Below are 6,000 nucleotides of genomic sequence, written 5' to 3' on the forward strand. Positions count from 1 at the left end.
GCTAGCCTAAATGATGGCTCTCAGACATGGCTGTTTATGGTCTTATTTCCAGGCTTGGGATGCCTCATCTTCATTCCCATGTCCAAGCTTGCAGCTACGAGCTGGGAACCCTTGCCTTGTCGTGTCCAACCCTCCCAAATGCATTCCTCATCAGCCTTCTAGGGCTCTCAAGAGCACCTCAAAACTGACTGGAGATGCTGTTTTCTCACACCGCTTCTTGATCATACTTTCTTTCTTGCTGTCAAGCAGAAACATTTGACTTGCCTTTCCTTCTGGAAAAAAACAACATCCAAAACCAAACAAAAAAGCCCACCCCACCCCATTTTTTCTCTTACCAGTGCTGAAATTCCTTAAGCAACAACTGTTATTAAAACCCCTGATACTTGGCTAAGCCCGCCAGCCGATCCTGGTGATAAATGGCCCTCAAGATGTGTGACTAGCACTAAACAAACCGGTCTACATCTTTCACCATGTTCCTGGGTGTGTGGCTGCCCTTAAATTCCTCAACACAGCGAATCTGTGTTTGCAACATTACATGAATTTACTTGACCCCCAAAAAGACAAAGCTATGCTCTTTGATGAAGGTAGGCTTCTTCCATTTGTACTGCCGGTCCCAAATCACTGGGCGGGGAGCACTGGTCTGCCAGAAACCCTAGGGGCTCTGCAAGGGAAGATTTCTCAACACAAGCAGTGTTCTTTCTCAGTAGCCTTTGATTGTCCATTTCTAGTTGCTTTGGGTTGTGATTCCCCAAGCAGCTGAACCACTGGTTTCTTACCACCAAAGGGAGAAGTGCACTTAGGTCCCGTTTCATGGGAGATGACTCCTATGGACACAGACTTTGAGCTTAGCGAAATTATTTTGAGGTCCTACTGAGGTCCCATATTCTATCTGAGGAGGTTACTGTAGTTCCAGTGAAAAATATATAATTGCTGTAAGGAAATATGGACCATCATACCCAGTATTGATACAGGCTGGGGGATGAAGGGATTGAGGGCAGCCCTGTGGAGATGGACATGGGAGCACTGGTGGATGAAAGGCTGGACATGAGCCGGTGGCGTGCGCTGGCAGCCCGGGCAGCCAAACGTACCCTGGGCTGCACCAGAAGAAGCGTGGCCAGCGGGTCGAGGGAGGCGGTTCGGCCCCTCTGCCCCGCTCTGGTGAGACCCCACCGCAGCGCTGTTCCAGCTCTGGGGCCTCGGCACTGGAAGGGACAGGGACCTGCTGGGGCGGGTCCGGAGGAGGAACACACACATGGTCAGAGGGCTGGAACACCTCTCCTGTGAGGGAAAGCTGGGACAGCTGAGGCTGCTCAGCCTGGAGAAGGGAAGGCTCCGGGGAGACCTTATTGTGGCCTTCCAGTGCCTAAAGGGGGCTTGTAAGGGAGATGGGGACAGGCCCTTCAGTAGGGCCTGTTGCGCTAGCACAAGGGATTATGGTTTTAAACTAAAACAGGGTAGATTCAGACAATAAAAGTAAGAATTTTTTAAAATGCTGGTGGTGGAACACTGGAAGAGGTTTCCCAGAGGGGTGGTGCCCCATCCCTGGAAGCATTCAGGTCAGGCTGGACGGGCCTCTGAGCAACCTGATGGAGTTGAAGATGTCCCTGCTCATTGCAGGGGGGTTGGACTAGACAATCTTTGAAGGCACCTTCCAACCCAAACCGTTCTACGATTATATGATCATGAAAAGTGTAATTTTGCTGGAAATATTTCTGTATTCCTTTTTTTTCCCCCATGTAAATTGAGAAAATCAAGCGCAATTATATGATAGATTTAAATCTGAAATATTCTGGTATTATTCGATTAACAGTTCGTTTTTTAAAACCTCTGTCCTCCTCCTTGCCATTAATTTGCCTTCGTCTCCCCCCCCCCCCCCCCCCCCCCAGTTTTAAATAACAAAACATTGTCTCATTTATTTTAAATTTATTTGGAATCTCCTCTTCCCTCCCTCCCCCCCCCCCCCCCCCCCAGGATATAAAAGAGCAAAAGTTTGTCACAAGTTATCCAATTTTCATAATGAAAATAGCTTTTTAAACCCCAGCCTGTTATACTTCATTGTTAGAAATACAGGGAGCAATTCACAAGAAATGTGCCCCGTGCCATCTTGAACATCTCAGGGTATTGGGATATCTATACATAACTAACATTAAAGTGGGAGCCATGAAACCTGCATCCTTCTGAAGCAGCAGCTGAAGGGCAGGCAGTGCCCTTCCACATCTAAAACAGCACTAGCGACATGAATTGCATCCATAGAAAGTAACAGTGGGATTCACCTCTCCGCCCCGTAGATGTCTGTGCTGAGATGTCCTTTGTACCGAATGGGGCGAGGGAGGCTTAGATGCATCTCTCAGGCATGAGTTTTCTCAGCGTAAAGCATCTGGGTTAAGGCAGAGGAGGGATATGACCCTGCCAATGCCTATTTCTCCGCATTCACCACAATGATCTGATTTATCCAGCTAAGGTTAGGTGAGATGAGTCTTACCCTAGGTGATGTGTTTTCTCTTTTTTAGATGATACCAGCATATAAAGACAGCACAGGGTTGACACTATGCAAAATATGTATGAAATATGCACAGAATCCTGTTCTGCTGAATGGCATGGAAGACAGTTTCATTTTCCTGTGTCCCTTCCTACTTTTGCTGTCAGAAGAAGCCAAGTCTGCCCTGATTCAAACACACATGAGCTCATCCCGTAACTTTTTCTTAGCTAAATCTCATGGTAAACACAGTGGTCATCTGCCTTTTACACACAGCTATGATGGTCTCATGGAAAGGCTGGTGGAGAGGTTTCTTATTTGCCCTGACCTCGCCATCCTCACCAGTGCATGGATAAGTTGCAGACACCAATGTATTTCCCCACCCAGGTATGGTACCACATTGAAACCAGTAACAACGTGCAATGTGTTAGCCTAACAAATACCAAGGAAACTCTGAAAGGAGCAGGAACATTGCTTGGAATTTCTGAATTGCAAACGGCCACTTTTTGTACAGAAACATTGTTTTCAGGTAAGCTACAAGTGGCTGTTTTTTGAGAAAGAACATTGCTTTCAGTTGAGTTACAAGTAGCCATATTTTGTCTCAGGAAAGAGAAATACTGGCAATTTTTGTACTCTTTTAGGTTGCTGAATTGGTCAGCATGGCAGATGCCTAACCAGCCAATTTTTTTTCTCTTCTTAACTCTCCTTTTTTAGTAGTCATTTATCTTTCAAATCTCGAGGAGAGTGCAAGGTGTTCTGCTTAGCACTGAAGCCCTCCATATTGTGGATCTTGCACTTTTCCAGTACTTTAACCTCAGGCTTTCGGCCGTTTATGCTGTCTGAAGCATGACAAGTGCAGGCAGCCCTCCTGCCCAGCTCTGGCTCTTCACATGAGCATTTCAGCAGTTCTCTTCTGCTGTTATCTCTGAATCCCTGAAGGCAACACGCTTAGCTGGGGTGTCCCCTAGTTACTGCATGCAGTGCTCCAGCATATGCTTTGATTTCTATTAACCGGCTAAGAGCAGAAATCCTTTCCTGCATCCAGCTTTGCAGGCTGGAGGCTCCAGCGTTTCCCCACTGTGCACCAGCAAGCTTCGACGAGCCCTTACTGCCTTGCTGGCAGAGAGGATCACACATATGCTTTGCATTGAGCTGGCTGGGTCAGAGGGTTAGCTCATCCACGCCTGCCCACGGTCTGTGCAAACTCAGCTGTTTATGCCTGCATTGCTTCTAGGAACCTTTCCAGCAGCAAAGCCATCCGGGACAAGGCAGTGTGGGGTTAAATGTGCGTTTTGGGGGATAGATGTAGGAGGCAGCAGAAAACCTTTGAATCAGCAAAGTTGCTTGCAAGGGGAGGGTGTAAACAGGATTATTAGGATCATTAGAAAATGTCCATCATTGCTAAGTTTTCGGGTTTGGGTTTTTTTTTTTTGTTTGTTTGTGCAAGCTAAAGGACTGCCATCGCTTCAGCCTGTGTTATAATTCAGACAACTGAGAGAAAGCCAAGCCCTGATGTGGTTTCCCAGGTCTTCTAAGCACGCTGTTTGGCGTCCGGCCAAAGAGCTCGAGCGCTGCCAGACTTGTTCATAGGTGGGAGAAAGCTCAAACATCCAATATCCCGTCCGTACCGGAAGAGGCAAATAATACTAAAATTAAAATTATTATTTTTTAATAGTTGAAATAACGCCTGAAAGGATAGATGTTTTTCCTAGGTGGTGTGGCTGTAGCGAGTTTTGGTACCGGCAGAGGGAAGTGTTTGCCCAGAAGACGCAGGCGCGGCGTGAGGGGCAGCCCGGGCGGCTGGCGCCGGCGCTGGGCGGCGAAGGGGAGCGGGAGGGTCGCCACCAGCCCCGAGCGTGTCACTTCAGCTGTAACTGGAGCTACTGTTTGACACTGCCTAAAAAGGCGCGATATGTCAGAGCCGTGCCAATTCATTTCGAATCACGGGGAAAGGGGCTTCAGAACATTCAGAATAGGCTCCACGGGGAGCTCTATCATTTTGAATGAGTCACCTGCATGTACTGTGAGACATGCTGAATATTACTTATTCAGGCTTGGAAAAAAGTTTACCTGTTTTTTTACAAGGCTTTTCCACTATTTCATGTCTCTTATTTTGAAGCATTAAACCAAATTATCGACTGAATAACAGGCCATTCTAAATAAATCATTTGAGATTACTCTAGCCCCCACCTCTTGCTGTCTGAGAAAGAAACAGAGAAGAGCTCTCTGAATAGGTTAAAAAAAAAGTTTTAAACTTCTGCAAGAACAGTAGAAAGTCAATTACAAGTGTCCTAAGGAGGTACTGCCAAAGTAAATGGAGTCTTTTTTAGAATACAGATATTCCTTAAGCCAAGACTGGTGCTGAACATGAGCAGAGAGGAGGACTGCTGGCATGCTGAAAGGCTGTACAAGGCATTTGTGAGCGAGTGCAGCATAAATGAGGACATTCTTTTTCTTGGGGAAGGAACAGATGAAGAGGAAGAACAAAGTTACCACTGCGATTTACAGCCACCTCTTGCTTGATCCTGAATTTTTCCTCTGTTTAGAACAGTGTTTGTTACTTTCTCATAGATGTCATGTGGCAGGGAGGTGTGGTGGGGAGGATCTCATGCAGAGAAAGGATCTTTCTTATAGATGTCATGCAGAGAGGAGATCAACACTGAGTTGTTACTACTCGTGTTGGGATGTCGACAAATTCTGTGTAGAAGGACTGGCATGAAAGGTAGATAAATTGCCCTGTTAGCCTATTTTAAGTAGCTTACCTGTTATTTCCAAACCAGATGTGGGAAGTTGCACAAAAAAACACTTTCATCTTTTAACAATTAGGAATACAAGCTGTACTACCTTTGACACCTAATTTTTAGGTGGCATCCTGCCAGCCACTTTAGTTTGTTACTGACTGTGAGATACAATTAATAATGTGTGGACTGATGAAGAAGAAACTAGATTAACACAAAAGGTAGCCCCTCAGAAAAAATTAAATTACATTTTTCAAAAGAGTGTAACAGAGAATCTCTCTACCTTTTATTACACTTTTTACACTTTTTACCATTTGTTACACTTTTCACCAGAACATACCTATAACTTTTATACTTGTTAACTCTCATGATGATGTTCTGCTACATGTAATGCTCTCTGGGTTTCTTCTCAATTTCCTGAATAAATGGCTGGGGAATTATATTATATGATCCCATTCTGTCATGCCAGTTACAGCAGAAATATTTCACCAATATATTTTGGTGGCATTTTTCAAATAACTTGGTAAGGGTACCTAGAAAGGGTTCATTCCCCTGGATTCACATGGAAGACCGCTCCACAAGTGAATGTGAGAATGATTGGGTTTTCTACTTCTCATCTTTCATCTAGGACATGGGACTTATTATCACAGTTGTCCTAGAATTCTGCCACACTACATATAGATGGATATATGGTCACAAATGGCAATCAGCATCACCCACTAATGGCTTTGATGATCAAGACCAGGGTTTTGACAGAGTAGAATAAAAATGTGAGTCAGTGGAAGC

Source organism: Falco cherrug, chromosome 3, assembly GCF_023634085.1.
Source record: "Falco cherrug isolate bFalChe1 chromosome 3, bFalChe1.pri, whole genome shotgun sequence".
Classification (NCBI taxonomy): Eukaryota; Metazoa; Chordata; class Aves; order Falconiformes; family Falconidae; genus Falco; species Falco cherrug.